The following is a 17876-nucleotide window of genomic DNA, read 5'->3' as shown; positions in this document are numbered from 1 at the left end:
TAACATACATTGATCTTGATCTCATCCCACACCAATTAAACCTGAATCACTGGGAGGGCAGTTGGGAGTTAGGAATCAGTGTTTTCTGTTGCTTATTTTTCCTAGGCATATATTCTAACTGATTGAGTCACCCAGGTGCCCCCCCACTTTAAAAATTTATTATTTATTTTTTTATTTGATAGAGAGAAAGATCACACAAGAGAGCACAACAAGCAGGCAGAGTGGCAGAGGGAGCAGAAGAAGCAGACACCTCCCTGAGCAGGGAGCCCGAACTGGGGCTCACAGGACCCTGAGATCATGACCCGAGCAACACCTAACCTAAGCACATATCGTAATGTTTATTATCTATTTTTTCACTAGTTGACTTGTTTGAAGGAGGTAAGAATGGGGGTAAGAATTCCAACCCATGGAAAAGTTAAAACAGCATGATTATATATGTATGTGTGTATGTGTGTATGTGTATGTATAAAATATATATATATATTATATATAAATATATATATTATATTATATATATTTATATATATAATATATTATATTATATTATTTATATATATATTATATATAAATATATATTTTTTACCTTCAGTATTATACTTGCTTCATCTCTTTTTTACACACACACACACACACACACACACCTTTGTCAAATCATCCAAAAGAAGGCTGAATGCATCATGACACTTTATTTCTAAATACTTCAGTATACATCTATCTTCCAAGAATAATGACATGCTCTTATACAGCCATGACACCATCACCCCTAAGAAAAATTAACTTTTTTTATAATTTTTAAATTTTTTTATAAACATATAATGTATTATTAGTCCCAGGGGTACAGGTCTGTGAATTGACAGGTTTACACACTTCACAGCACTTACCATAGCGCATACCCTCCCCAATATCTATAACCCCACCACTCTCTCCCAACCCCCCTCCTCCTGGCAACCCTCAGTTTGTTTTGTGAGATTAAGAGTCTCTTACTGTTTGTCTCCCTCCTGATCCCATCTTGTTAAGAAAAATTAACTTAATTCAATAACATCATTCAATGCATAGATCAGCCTATAAAATGTCCTTTATATCCAGGAAAGAGTGTATCCTTCTTTGTCTGGGGAAATCCCTCTTTTTGTCTGTTGTCTTGGTGCAATTGTTAATAGCATCTTTATTCCTTTCAAAGATGTACTATATTGGATGAAATATTAAAAACATATATTATTTTTTCCTATATAAGACCCAATGAAGTTTCCTTATAATGGAACTCCTTTATGGCTTTAGTTTGTCCCAATCTAGAAGATTCTCTCTCTCTGTTCTTCATTATACTGGATCCTCTGTAGAATCCAGGATAGTTGTCTTGCAAAATGATTTACATTCTGAGGAGTTTGACTTTCCTTGTGTCATATGAGGGACACAGGTTAGGGTGTTGTAGTATTAATGAGTCATTAGTATTATAAAGAAGCTTTCCATGTTATCCTAATGTGTACTTTGTTATAAGCCATGACAAAAATTAGAAAAATAAAGATAGGATGAAAAATAGAATTTCAGAAAATGCTTTTATAATTTATATGATACTCAGATGGAAATAGATTCATTAAGGAAGAATTCTCCAAGGGAATTTCTTATTCATATTTTGCCCAATATGACTATCATCATCTGGGCCTACTAAATCTATGTACATGTAACCCACATTTCTCTAGGTCTCATAAACCTATGAATGCATATGAAACAAACTACAAAAAATGCAATTTTGATTGGCTGTGGTACTCATCTATAAAAAGCAGCACCTTAACACTTTGCAATATACTTACCCTTCCCATATCTCTCTGGGAATTCTTACTGCTGCTGCTTTCCTAGGCACCAAAATTTCTTGCTATGGAAGGTTATTGTTTTGCCAGCATGGTGTTCATTCTCGCTGTTCTACTAATGCTCTTCTTGGCATCCTTGGTGCTCCTGTGCTCATGGTGTCCAAGTTTGGGGACAATCATTGACCCATTCTAACAGCTCTCTCTCGTTTGTGTTATATTTTTAAGATAGGATTCAAGCCTAAAAAGTTTGTGATCCTAGTGTTTTACAGAATTAGAAGAAACTGCTCTCTCAGATTTAATTTCCTCCTCATCTCTCAAGAGATCAACCAGAGATAAACTCCATTCTAAAGCCAACCCTATCCCTGCCCTCCTCCCTCTACTCTGAAGATTACAACTTCCTTTCTGGGTAAAACCAACATGCCTGGCCTGTTCTCCCGAAGTTCTCCTGGCTGAAGAACAAGATCCACATCTTTGGCCTCACACATTTGCTGCATATTGAGTGGGCTGAACAATTTTTTTTTTTTTAACTTCAGGGCTTTTATTATTGATTCTAAGTTTTACTAACACAATTGTGTAAAGAATTATGGAGTCATAAGATATAAACATTCAACTTTCTCTACTTCAACTATTGTCTCTGCTATTTCATTTAATGTATATACTGTACATACACCTCAGTGTGGAGAGAAGAGGACACAGAAATCTGATTTTCTGTGGTTGGTCTCTGTTCTCCTATGAACCATTATGGTATGAGCCTCTCTCCAGGCTGAAATGCCTCTTGTGGTTAAAGGCCTTTTGCTATGGTGTTCTTAAGGAATTTTTAAGACAAATATTTACTATATCAGATTTTTACCTCATGTATTGATCTCACAGTTTAACTGTGTCTAAAATTGATTTGCTTTGGCCCTGTGCCTATTTACCTTCAGATACATTCCCTGCCCTTATCTTGCTCTGCTGAAGCACAAATGGGCTGATCTCTGCAGGTTTCATTCCCTACTCTCATAGATTACTTTTTTTCTGTTGGGGTTTGGTTAGAGGGAGGTTCTACCAAAGATTATAAGACCTGTGGAAAGCAGATGTTGCAGTGTTATTTCCCTCTGATTTTGCATCATATGGCATAGAGGCAGTTGTCATGTCTCTTACTTGGTTCCAGGTCTTTCCAATTCAGATTCTTTGAATTTTCCTGGGCCACTGGATTCCAGTAATGCCTTCTGATCTCTCTGCCACTTCAGCCAAGGGCAGGTAGCCGTTTTTGCTCTTCCTTACCTCTGGATTGCCCCATCACTCCCTGATTTGATTCTCAGCCTTTTCTGTCACTTTTGTAACCATTTTACTGCATTAAATTCTTTCTGTTTATAACTCTGAATGGTTTTATTTTCCTGATTATACCTTGACTGACAAACTTTTTGTTTTTAGTAGTTATTCCAAGTGTCAGGCTTTCAAGATGGGTTTATAGGGTTGGGTTCCTTCTCTGTGTGAGTACAAATGTAACAATGACCTCCTTGCAGGTGGGAAAATAGGATACTACTAATACCTGGCATTCAGTGGCTTAAATTACTTAAGTGAGCCCATGATTTCATGGAATTAAGTGCCAGTCAAAGACAAGGCCCTGGGAAAACAAGTAACAATGGCTACTATCATACCATTATGAGAGTAATAATGATTTCAAGCATTGTCCCCAGAATGGCTGATTTGACAGCTTTGACGAACTTACAGAAAGAAAATTATAGACTAAGAGCTTTGAGTTCTTTGTTCATGTCATAGTTAGATAACCAAAGAGATGTTATGGAAACCTCAAAATTATATCTTATCTTCTGTAGTAGCAGAGAGACATGATTGAGGATTAGGCCCAAAAATCCAATGGCAAACATTGTAGAATTATAAATTAACTTGAATATCCAAACTTGAAACATTTCTTATGTTAAAGTTGGATATGTGCAGCAGCAGTCCAGCATATAATGGAACTGGAATGTAAAAGTTGGCTTGAGCAGATCCTGACGGCACAAGTAAATAGCATGAAAAGATGACTTATAATTGCATGACACCTACTTATGCTACGTTCCTGCTCCTCCATTCATCAAACACTGTGGTCTCATGTGGGCTTCTTTTTTTTTTTTTTTTTTTAAAGATGAGGTTTGTTTTTTTTTTAAGATTTTATTTATTTATTTGACAGACAGACATCACAAGTAGGCAGAGAGGCAGGCAGAGAGAGAGGAGGAAGCAGGCTCCCTGCCGAGCAGAGAGCCCGATGCGGGGCTCGATCCCAGAACCCTGGGATCATGACCTGAGCCGAAGGCAGAGGCTTTAACCCACTGAGCCACCCAGGCGCCCCTCATGTGGGCTTCTTATGACCAGTTATTGGAGGCAGAAATGGTCAGTCTCAGTTTACAGAGAATTTGCAAAATATACAGGCTATGCCTGTATACGTTCCTGTGGCACATGAACTGCAGTTCCAGTCAGAGTAGATCCTGGAGGATGGTGGTAAAGGTCAGCCTGCTCATATTTAAGACTTTAGACCATCTATTTTGTTGTTCATGACTTTGAAAGAGATGGCTTGAGGGAAGTTCTTCTCTCCTTCATGACAATGGTTAATATTTGTCCTCACTGATCAGGCACTTGAAAAGAAGAAGATTGGAAGATGGATGGCAAGCAGGTCGAGAGGAGTTACATGAACAAATTGCCAAATTGGCATGTATGTTCCATGTGTGGTCCCTCTAATGACATTTACTGCAGAGGTGAATCTCACTAATCATGTGAGGAAAATGTCCCACTATAGGACTGGAGTCTACTCTTGCATCCTTCCTGAGTTTGCTTGTTTGTTTTTTAACGATTAAAAATAGCCATATCAGCAGACATGTAGGCTATGTATGATCTCAACAACATGGATTTTTCCTCATCATTGTTGATGCCCTTATTTTCTCTGGTAAATGTCCAATTTCTGAACCACAGATGCAAATAGTGAATGTTCAGTATAACACCATACTCTAGTGGTATTGGTTGGTCCATGAGTGGCAGGTAGATGACATTGGACATCTTCCACTGTGAAAGTAATTTTTCCTCATTGGTTTAAACATCCATTCTTTTTTTTTTTTCCATAATGTCCTTGAGATTCATTCATACAATAACTTATGATAGCAATTTCCTTCTTTTTAAAGGCTGTATAATATTCCATTTTAGGTATAAACTGCATTTTATTTATCCATTTATCTATCAGCAGACATGTGGATTGTTTCTACATGTTGGCTATTGGGAATAATGCTGGAAGGAACATGGAAGTGAGATATCTCTTTGAGATCCTGATTTCAATTATTTTGGGTATACACTTGGAAATGGGATTGCTGAATTAAACATTGACACTTGAGATGAATTTGTCTTCCATACCCACCATGCTTCTGTCTATACTGCCACATATGGACAGAGAATTCTCTATTCATCATGATGTTATCTTATATAACATTGTTTCTTAACAAATAACATATTTTGCTACCAGAAAAATGCAACATCCGCTCATACCCAGGGATTTCTCTGATCTAATCACAAACCTCATCACTCAGAAGCCACAGACTTAAAAGAAAGTTGGATAGCCTACTAAAAATAGTTATGATACTTGACAGAAGACCAGGTGAATTTGAGATGTTTTTCTATGGCATGTAGTATATACTTTGAATCAACCATAGTTCCGTGATGCTAGTTCTCTCATAGCCAGCATTCATAGGTCCTGAATCCAAGAAGTAGAAGTTAGAAGGGTCTCTCTTACTATTATATATAACTCATTATACAGATATTTTTCTTTCAGTTCCTGCAACCTTGTCCAAATATTCACTATAGGGCTATATTCATTATAGGACACAGAAATAGGCCCATTAAACTGGAAGTTAAAACTGCTACCTGATTGTTTTCAGAGGCATGACTGGAAAAGGTTATAGTGAAGGCAGTAAAGAGATTATAGTATCCATAGGGGTGACTTTTCCAAGTTAACAAGAAAAAAATTGGGTTTCTGCTAAAAACAAGAGTAAAAAATACTATATTTGGAATTCATAGGATTCCTGGCTGCTAATAAGTACCATTCCAATAAAGATAATGCCATTAAGAATTCAGACCCTTTTGGAATAAATGTTTCGGACTATTCTAATTGTAAAGAATCCTGCCTCACTGATCTGAGAGCAAGGTAACATGGAGTGAGTAGTAGAAAGAGGAAGTGATAAATATTGATAAATATCAATGACACCCTCATAGGCACTTCCAGAACTGAGTGCTCTAGCAGCTGTACACAAATGTGTGCATGTGTTACATGCACATTATATATATATATAATATATATATAATATATATAAAAATTTCAATAGTTTATTAGGCAGCCTGAAGTAATAACCCCAACTAATAGAACAAGTGAAAAGAGTAAGTAACATGCACATTATATATATATATATAATTATATACATAATTATATATATATGTATATATATAATTTCAATAGTTTATTAGGCAGCTAGAAGTAATAACCCCAACTAATAAAACAAGTGGGAAGAGTGAGTATATCCTAACACAAAGTTTGTAAGGAATTGTCTTCAGAGATATATCAAGTTCAGTTAAGGAAGGGAATGGAAAGAGTATGTGAGGAAAAAGCTAAACTGGAAAGGAAATAATATAGAAAATAAGACCATGTGCTTTGAATATGGCAAGCTAAGGTTGAGTATCCATTCTACCACTTACTAACTGTACAACCATGGGCAAGCTACTTTCTGAAGTTCAGTTTTCTCAACTCCAATCTTAAGATGACAATAAGAATAATATCTGCCTCATGAAATTTTTATAGGAATGAATATAGCTAAATAAACAATAGTTATAATATTTGGGGAAATAATAATCAGTTTCTGTAGCTATTATGGCAGATAGATTGTGGAGAGGAGGAAAAAAGATAATACAGAAGGAAATGTGGCAGATGGGTAGTCTTAGTTAAGGCTTTGAGTCCCAATGAGAAAGAATTATTAAGTTGGGAAGAAATTATGTTTGATAAAAGAAAATGCCGAGTAGGCAACAACTTTCTATGGAAGAGCATGGGAGCAAGATTATATTCAAAATATCATTTTGTCAGTGTGGATTACTGCAGAATTGTCTCATGCTGAGGAATTTGGGATTTTCTTCCTAATTTTAATCCATTGGATGAGGCCAGTGATAGGGCAAGTTGAGTACTTGACTGACATGTTTACACAGCAGCTATGTTTATATTGCATACGTCTTCACCTTCATCCCTAACCATAACAAAAGACCAACCAGCCAGTCAGTAAAACCAAAAAGTCATTCAGGCTAAAGAACTCTAATGGGACAAAGGAAAATGAGAATTTGGGTCGCTTGAATCTTGGCAATAGTCAATTGATTCTGTATATATAAAGTTTAGAAATAAAGATATTTATGAGATATTTACATTAATATTTAGAAACATGGTAACATTATATTCTGTGTTAAAGCTATGTATCTTTTCCTCTCTACTTTCCCCAACAATGCAACATTCCATTTACATTAATAAAATTAATGAGGTGCTTTCATTGTTCAGTTTTTCTGCAAACTCCATATGCTCTTAGAACTTAAGAAGTCCATCTCAGGGATGAGTGGCAGTCTTCTTTGGCCACATTAACTCAAGCTCTCTTCCTCTCCTCCCTCTTCTTCCTCTTTCCCAGTGTGCCTTTCACTTTCCCTTTGAGAGCGGGAGGAGTCATTTTCTCCATTCTGTCCTCTTCTGGGTATGAAAACGTAAATGCTGAATTACTCCAACTTAGGTAACCCTTAGGATAATTTTTTAAGCAGCAGGAAACAGGGCTATCTGGCTGCGCAGATAATGATATCAGCTGCTTCCTTCCAAAACAACAGGTGCTTTGGCATAAAAATGTATATCATCATACTGAGATGATGACATCAGTTCATACTTCAGCTTAATTATAAACTACCTCCATTAATCCTCAAATAATTAAACATTTTGTGTGTGCTGCAAGGTGAAATGTAAAGTTAAAGGTGCCTGGCTGTTTGTGACAGGGTTTTAAAATGTATATTCTCCACAATGCCTTTCTTTGTACACCAACAGAATAAAATTTGAAGTGTATTTTAAATAACAAAGTTTGCTTCTATCAAAGAAACATAAAGCATAAAATCATTAATGAAATATAATATTTTCATATGTTTGTATGAACTTAGAACCACCACAAGAAATGCTAATAGCCATGCAGGCTATATATGATTAGGAATTAATAGCAAAATAATTTTAATTAAAATATTAAATATTTGAAGTACCCTTATTAATATTTCCAATTTTATATATTTAATAATATAGGTCAAATACTTGCATTTACATTTCATTAACAACAAATATTTAGCCTAGTAGAATCTGATGCACACCATAAATATTTGGTAAATCAGAGGTGTTTGGTAAAAATGAAACAATTCCTTATGGTAATCTTTGACTCATTGATTGTATAGTTAATATTTAGAAATTTTAGTAAAAGATTTTTATTATATTATTTACACCATCACACCCAAAATAGAATTCCATACCTTAAAATTTGTCTTGATTCAGTATAGAAGTGTAACAAATAAGATTACTGTACTTTCCTTTAACTTTAAAACATAGAGCTAGCCCTCTTTAAAACAGTTGTTACCTTCATGAGCCAGATATATTTCTAAGCAAATTACTTATATGGGATATATCCAAGGACATAGCCATTTAAGACTCAATAAATTATGCATTTGTCATTTGTTATTGGGTAAGACTTAAGCTGACATCTTTGACATGCATACAAGTGTCCCAGCACTTAGTAATTACATTAGCAATTTAGCAGAGGTGATTTTCTGGGAGAATGAGAGAACCATGGTTTATAAAATTGTTTTTTATCACAGAAGTAGGTATTTGCACAGATTTTAATTATTCACTATACATCCATTAAAAAGTGCACCTTTCTGAGGTTATGTTACAATTGATATGAATTCTGTGGCATTCCCAGGAGTGTGTCATTATCCGTTTATCATGAGGACGGCATAACAGCTGTACAAAGTTGTTCTTAAAAGGACTATTTTTTCCCATTTTTAAAAATGTAACCAGTTAACAAGAGTTTTTCTCTTAGTAGGCACATAGTGATAAATTCATACAAGAAGAGTTTTATTCTTTACAAGTAAAAGTCAGACTGGAAATTTTCAGTGGATTTAGCTGGAACATTTGGGTGACCATATGGAGCTCTCCGTGGCGCCACGGGACCACGCAGCTATGAAATCTGATCACTATCTCCCCAGTGACAGCTGGGCCTTTACACCATCAGAAAATTTTCAGACTTCTAATTTGTCATAACTACCTCCTGTGGAAAGGAAATATGTTATGTAGCCAGATACAAAAATTCTTAGTACCCTGCACTATAAACGGTTAATTCCTTAACCTCATTTTGCGATTCACTGATGCAGTTCCTACACCAAAAACATATGGAGTCTTGTTCAGTTAGGGTTAGCCAGTTGCTCCACCCATCCAAAAAGCCATTTTCACGGAATTGTATCCAGAGAAAGATTCTGTCACAGAGCTTAGCATTTTAAGTACATTTAACTCTGAGTTGCTCTCAAAAAGTCAGCGATGCCACTGAGAGGTTTCATCTTGGTTCCATGGGCCCTTATTGGTCTATTTAAGCCTAATGACTCTTCATTGGAGTAGTTGAATATTATGCTATGGCTCCCAGCCTCTGCTTCTTTCTACTTTGTGAGGTCGAAACTGTTCCCCCGCTGTGATTCTTTCAATCCATCAGCAGCTCAAGGGCTTATTAAGTATTCCTCCAGCTACCCCAAGAGATAGAGCTGTTTTGCTCCTCTCCTTTTCTGACCACTTAACCTGAGTTTCTGCTTGGGAATTCCCTCATAACCATCCCCATCATAGAAAGAACTCTTAAGATGTATTTTGTATTTTTTCTCAAACTGTTACTGAAGATGAAACTAAGTGACTTTAGCTTCTACTTCTGCTGACCAAATCCTTTTGTTTGGTAGCTTTTTAAATGGCAGCTCATTATTAGTTTTTCTAAAAAAACCACCTGTTGTATTTGACTTTCTAAATGGATACTCTACCATAATCTTTAATTCAGCGTAATGAAGAAAGATTTTATGCTGGCCTTTTCTTCCCCTTTTTGTTTATCTACTTTCATATTAGCTCTGCAGAGTTTAGGATAGTCCTTTAAACTCATCACTAGATGCTTCATACATAACTTTTGTGACTTAAAAATCCAAAATTTATCCATGATAATTTTATAGTACAGTTTATATAATAATAATAGCTAACATCTACTTAGGTCTTTCCATGTGTCTGGCACTAGTCTAAATATTTTAAATGAACACACTCATTTATACTCTACAACATTCCTGTGAGATTGACAAAGTTGTTGTCACCCTCATTTTAGAGATGGGGAAGCCCAAGTTACCATTTGACTAATGTCACACCACTTACTAGTATCAGATTCAGGATTTAAAGCCAGGTCTTCATGATTGAGAGCCAACTACACTCCATGTTTGTTAACAACTACACAACATGTTATCTCTCAAACTAGGAGTGTGGGGAATTACCTTGGCACTGAGATAAACAGAAAAGAAACAAACACAAATTCTATTAGTTCTGCTGCTTTGAACTGGCTCTGTGACACTAACAATGGCTTCCACTTTGGGAGTCTTCCCTTATCTTTAAAATAACAGGATGAGAGTAGTTTTTGTTGTTTTGTTGTTGTTGTAATTATTGTTTGCTTGCAGCAATAAAATGTTAAGATATGGGTTTCTTTATGGTGACTATAGTTCATAGCTCTTTGTAGAGGTACTGGTTATGTTACAGATACCATTTCAATGCCATTTTCTTTAATCTCCACATTGCCGGTACTCTATTCTACACACAGGTTTCTGGGTTTTTCTTTTGTTCTGTTTTTGAGAGAGAGCGAGCGAGCACAAGTGAGTGTGAGCGGGGTGGGGGGGTGTTGGTAGAGCAGAAGGAGAGGGAGAAAGAGACTAAAGCAGGCTCCATGCTCAGCAAGGAGCCAACTGTGGGCCTCAATCTCACGACCCTGAGATCATGACCTGAGCAGAAATCAAGCGTCGGATGCTTAACTGACTGAGCCACCCAGGTGTTCCTATCCACAGGTTTTAATCCAGCCAGCCCAATGCTTTCCATTACTTATTCCTCAGGATTCTATCCTTTAGTATTTATTCTTCATGCTCTATATCAGCATCAGTTCCAAGCAAAATCTTGCTTTTAATTCCATGCATCTACTATCCTGAAATCCCAAACCACTCCTTCTAATTTATCCATGTCACTCTTCTTTCTCTGACCTCAACTGATTTTTTTTATCACACCAATCATTATACCTTATGACATACATTAGCCATTCTCTATTTCCCTTATTCAAAAGAACATTACATTTACTCATGAAGTACTAACTCAGGGTTGAAAGAAATCACTCAAGGCACCTCAGCTTGCCTTTCAGCACTGCCTTTAAATTGCGTTTCAAAAATCCCATGTAATTTCTCCATTTACAGAAAAACCCAGCTTTGCAGCTTTACTTAATCCTTCCCGAATGTCCAGTCTTGACTGATTATGGACTTTACACATTTGCAACATACCTTCATTGCAATACTGAGATTAGTATTTACTGAATAACGAGGGACAGTAGACTAGCCAAATGGACACATGAAAAAGACCATCACGGTCCGCCCCTTGTCAAAGCATCTATCTCTTTGGAACACATCTTAAATCTTATTTAATCTCTAAATAAAAGCAACAACAACATCATATTTTTATTGAACATAATACAACTATCTTGGGTTCAACCAAAACCAAACTAATCCTTTCCTTAGAAGAGAATGAAAAGTTCTTGGGTGATGTTTACTCTCTTCCCTTGATATCCTACAGTTTAAATACGGTAAGATAGTAAATTGTTGTTAATGCATTTTATTTTAGATGATAAAGGTATACTAGAGGAAAGAAAGAAAAAAAGCTTGGTTGATATATATCCCAAAATTCATAATAAAATAAGGAAGAAATATTCATAATAATTATAATTTTTGTTTCTATAGCGACCAGTTGGTCACAGGTAGTATTTATAATTACCTTCTTCCATTATCCATTCCATATTTCTTTTGCCTACTGGAGGTCACAGTTTTCACTTGGTGCTATTACTTAAAATTTTCATTCCTGAAGGGTTTAAGCTATTAGTGGTCCTTCCTGAGGTAATCATCATAGTTTTCTATTAACTTTAATCACAGGATATGGTGATACTTAAAGACATCATAAGAAATCTCCATATTCCCTACATATTCTTCCTTAACTCCACTTTGTAGTACCAAACCAGTTTATGCTACACCCTAGCCAGCACAGTAACTGCTTCTTTGCCTGTCAATTCAGAGGTGTGAGCCAATGCAAATTGGCTCTCTGACAGTCTCAATTTTCAGTTCAATAAAATCATTGTTATATCTTCTGGTAGAAGCAATTTTCCCTTGGGAATTGAGACAAAGTATAGTCATGGGGACAGGAAGCAATATTTTTGCTAGTGGATCACTATGGGAAATAGTAAGAGGTGCCCTTCTATTCCTGATCCTGAATGTGTGAATCCGGCCGATGGGAGAAAGAGCTTCATATAGTGGATGCTAATTAAGAGCATGTGCAGTATTCCGGAGCTTTTCCAAGACCTCAAGGTATTACCACCTAGCTGGCACCATAAGTGAGTCTTCACAAGCCATTCCATTATTCTGGTGAGCCAGCTGCTTCAGGATGATGAGGAGCATGGTAAGGCTAGTGAATTCCATGAGGAAAAGCCCGTTGATGTACTTTATTTGCTGTGAAGTGAATTCCTTAATCAGAGCAAAAATATGTGCAGTGATATGAATAAGGTATTCTTTAAGTCCATGAATGGTACTTTTGGCAGGAGCATTGTGGTCACAGAAGGTAAATCAATATTTACTGTCTATTTCCTTTTAATTTATTGGACAGAAAGAGAGAGAGAGACCACAAGTAGGCAGAGAGGCAGGGAAAGAGAGGGGGGGAAGCAGGTTCTCCACTGAGCAGAGAGCCCAATGTGGGGCTCGATCCCAGGATCCTGAGATCATGGCCTGAGCCGAAGGCAGAGGCTTAACCCACTGAGCCACCCAGGTGCCATTTTAGTGTCTATTTTAATAAGAACAAAGTGCTGCCTCTTCCATGATGGACATGGCCCAATGTAATCGACCTGTCACCAGCTGTCTGATCACCCTGGGAAACTGGTGTCACACTGGAGACTCAGTGTTTGTCTCTGATTCTGGCTGATTGAGCACCTGATAGTGATTGTAGCCAGGTCAACACTGATGAGTGAAGTTTATGCTGCTGAGCCCATGCATAATCTCCATCCCTGCAACCCCGGCCACTTGTTCACAAACACATTGGACAATAAGAGGAATGGCTGGAGAAACAGACTCATTTCAGAGCCATCCTTAGCAATTGTTTAATAAACTCCTCCTTTGTTGAGGTTACCCTTTGGTGAGCATTCACATGGGACATAAATATCTTCATATTCCTTGCTTATTCTAAGAATCTATTCCCATACCTCTCTCCAGAGGTTACCAAATTGCGAATTGTGTTCCTTCTCAAGTACCTGAATATTCTCTCAAACCAAGCCATTAACCAAGAACCACAGATCAATACAGATTTTCACCACATTGAAACAGCACGAGTTTATTATCTTACAGTTCTATAGGTCAGAAGTCTAAGACTGTCTCAACAGGATAAAATAAAGATTTTTAAGCAGAGTAACATTCTTTCCTGTACTCTCTGGTTAGGCTCTGTTTCATCACCCTTTTCAAGGTCTGGAGGTTGCTTGCATTCCTTAACTTAAAGACCCTTTCCTCTATCTTCAAAGCTTAAAGACCCTTTCCTACTATCTTCACAGTAGGAAAGGTGAGTTGAATCCTTCTCATATCACTCACATGGCATCATTCTACCCTCTTCCATAGTCACATCTCTCTGTGACTCTGTTCTCCCTGTCTTTTCTACTTTTAAGGACCCATGTGATTATAATGGGCCCACCCAGATAATCTAAGATAATCTATTCATCAGCAGGTCCTTCATTTAATTAGATCTGCAATGTCCACTTTGCTATGTAAGATACCATATTCATATCTTCCACAGATTAAGATGTGGACATATTTGGAGAGCTATTATTTTGTCTATCACAGCTTACCTTTTGTACCCAAAAGATTCAAATCCATCCTACGTACAAAATATATTCATCCTATTCCTTGGAAGGTCCATAATATCTCAACCCATTATAGCATCAACTCAAAGTCCAAAATCTCATCAGCATGAAAGTCCCAAAACTAATATCATTGAAATAATCTAAATTACATTAAGTATAATGCATCCTGGTGTAAAATTCCTCTCCGTTTGTGGATCTGTGAAACTAAAACAAGTTATTTGCTCCCAAAATGCAATAGTGGGACTGGAATAAGATAACAGTTATAGACATTCCTTCTCATAATGGGAGAAAATGTAAGGAAAAAAAGAGTCATTAATCCAACCAGTATCAAAACTCAGCCAGGCAAACACTACTTTTCAAGCTCTGGGAATAGTGGTTCCATCTTCTGGACCCTGGGATCTGTAATCTGAGCTTAACGTTCCATCCTTTTGCCTTGAGGCTCCACCTTGTGAGTCATCTTTACTTTTTTATGAATGACAACATATGTTTACTGGTGAGGAGTTTTATCAGCCTATTCTCTTCCTGGAAAATTTTGGGGATCAAAAGCCTTCTTTTATTTTGTCTTTTCTCTGTTCCTTTCAGTCCAAACTAGCAGAATTCCTCCTGGAATAACATTCTCAATAACTTTATGTTTCCTGTATATGTCCTGGAGATTCACTCCAGTACATGAGAATCTCCTCCACAGATCTTTCCTAGAAAATCTTATTCCCACCTCACTGACTGAGGGAATATATGAGTCACACACATCATGTGCTCTCTTCAAAGAACATTCACATTCTTAAATAATCTGACTTTTTAAAATCTTCCTGAGGTATTAGCTGAAGTTTGTATAGCTAGACTCTTGATTTTTTCACTAGAGCTTGCTTTTCTTATGGGAAATCTCTTAATTACAGGGTCTTTGCATTTGGGGATAATTTGATATTTCCCCAAATCGCCAAGTCTTAGTTTCTCTGTATTTAACAGTTCTTTCTCAATTTTTTCCTTTTTTTTTTGCATCTTAACATAGCAAGAAGAAACAAGGCCACAATTTCCACACTTTGCTTAGAGATTTCCTCAACTAAATGTCAAATTCTCCCATCCACCCACATAACTTCAGAACATAATTGTGCAAAGGTTTCTGCTACTACATAGCAAGACTTTCCCCTTTCTTTAGTTTCTAATGTTATATTTCTCATTTCCTCTTGCACTCTCACCAACAGTGCCTTTAACATTCATACATCTACTAAGAGTTTGCTCATCAGAATTTAGCCATTTTCTTTTTTTTTTTAAATATTTATTTATTTATTTGACAGAGATCACAAGTAGGCAGAGAGGCAGGCAGAGAGAGAGGAGGAAGCAGGCTCCCTGCTGAGCAGAGAGCCCATGCGGGACTCGATCCCAGGACCCTGGGATCATGACCTGAGCTGAAGGCAGAGGCTTTAACCCACTGAGCCACCCAGGCGCCCCAGAATTTAGCCATTTTCTAATGTAATTTAGATTTTGTCTTTTATGCTTTCCTTCAGATTTCCTTTAGATTTTGTCTTTTATGCTTTCCTTCAGAATCATTAATAGTAGAGTTATTAACACACATATTTCTACTAATAGTATGTTCAAGGCAATCTACTTTAAAAAAAATATGTTCCTCAAAACTCTAGCTTTTTCCTATTGCCCACTTTCACACATTTAGGTATTTGTTACAGCAGTGTCATACTTCCAGGCAACCAGGTTTCAATCAGAAAAGTAGATCCAAGGGGAGAGGTATATATCAGATTTATTATAAGGACTTGGCTAATGTGGTTATGGGGGCTAGATAAACAAGTCTAAAACTACAGGGTAGTCCATCAGGAAAAACTAGCTGGAACTTGGGCACGACTAGGAGCATCTTCCACATGTGGAATTTCTTCTTCACAGTAGCATCAGCTCTGATTTGAAGACCTCTCAGCTAACTGAATTGAGCACATCCATATTATTTAGAATAGTCTTAACGTTAAGTGCCTATCATCTTTCATCATATTTACAAAATACCTTCACAGAAACACATAGATTAATGCCTTATTGAATGACTGTGGACTGTAGCCTAGCCACCACAGTATGTTAAGTGTTAATATGAACTTCCTTGTTTGAATCCTTGCTCAGACATTTACTAACTCAAACACTAAGGAACTTAATAAAAGATTCTAGCAACAATTTTCAAATGTTTAAAAAGGAATAGTAACTTCTATCTGACATAGTATAGGGATGAACATTATAAATCATTGATTATAGTATAGGTATAGAGTAGAATTTTTTTATAGAGTAGATTTTTAATAAAGATTAATTTTCTGGTCTCTATGCTTCTAAAAAGTATTCAGAGCCTGTGAGATTTGTTATGGCTACTTCCAGAATAAATTGAAAATTAGTTAAAGACATTTAATTAGGACCCACAACATAATATGCAATTATTTGTTTACCACTCTTTCTCTGATCAGTCTGCAAAGGTGTAGGGTTCTTAAGCCATTTTTTGTCTTTGTTCCCCCTATTTCTTTTCTACCTTAGTAAGTGTGAATCTCAGTGGCATAGCAATAATAGTGCAGTGTTTATCATGATGATGATGATGATGACGATGATGATGATTTGTTATAGGGTGACAAACATGATTGAGCACAACATATTTGTCAGGCACTGGGAATACAAATCAACAGGGCAAGTGACTGCAAATAGATCAGAGTCTAAGTGTGAGACAAATATTAAATATGTAAACTAACAATGAGTAGTTAAAATAATAGCAAAAGCTAACAGTTTTTGAGTGTATATTATGTTCTTAGCACAACTTGAAGCACTTTAAACTATATTAACCCAATTAAAGAAAGAACATGTGGTCCTATGATTAAAGCAAAATTAATGGAGGAACAAAAACTTTAGACTAACAGGAAAAGAAGCAAAAAAATTCTACTAATCTATTTCAGAATAATGATTTTTTTAACCTCTATTTTAAAACTCTGTTAATGAGTAACTTATGGTTCAAACAGAAACACTTATATTATTTTATAGTTTCTGAAAATAAACAAAGTTGAACCTGTCTAACCTCATCTTTGAACTTTGGAAATGAACAAAAATGACAGAAAAAAGTTTAGAAGGATATTCATAGAAAACTGTTTATTGGCAGTATAACCAAAGTTCAACCTGAGTGGTTTTGTTGAACATGGCAACCAAGGGCAGAGCATTGCTGCCACATTGGAACTTGGTATGATATGGGATAAATCAAGTAAACCCTATGTAGAGTGATTAAAATGAGATCCATTTACTGGTATATGTTTCCTGGCTTCTACCACTGCCAGGATAATTGCCACTGCCAAGGCTTTATGTTCAATGAACTCAGTCAGCCAGTCCAAAAAGTCACATGATGATACTGCATGGTGCCAAACGAAGGGGGAAGTTGCTGAGGAGCCTGGGAGGAGGGAAAGCTCAAACAAATGAGCCTTTTGGCAAGAAATAATCCCCTTTGGAAGGACCCCTACCTTTCAAAGAGCATACTGCATTTTGCTAGGAACAAATCTCAACTGTGTTCCTTTAGAGAAATCCCAATAAGCTTTACCGTCACTGATAATAGTTTCAATGGTAGCAAAAACTCTACTGATGAGTACCTAGTATCTCTAAAATGAGTTTGCAAGATGACCACTTATTCTCAAAACACTTTTCTTTGCTATTTCTCTCTTCAAATTAAAACTTTCCAAATTCCCTACTATCTTGTCATAGCTAACTAGTCCCATAATTTTTCTCTCACCTCAAAGTTAGTATTTATAAAGTGTGTAAAAAAGATTGTATAAGGAAAGTGTGTATAATAAATAACAATGGACAGAGAAAATGAAGACTTTTTTATAATGGGATTTAGGTT

Source organism: Lutra lutra, chromosome 1, assembly GCF_902655055.1.
Source record: "Lutra lutra chromosome 1, mLutLut1.2, whole genome shotgun sequence".
In the NCBI taxonomy this organism is placed as follows: Eukaryota; Metazoa; Chordata; class Mammalia; order Carnivora; family Mustelidae; genus Lutra; species Lutra lutra.
This window is presented reverse-complemented; position numbering follows the sequence as displayed.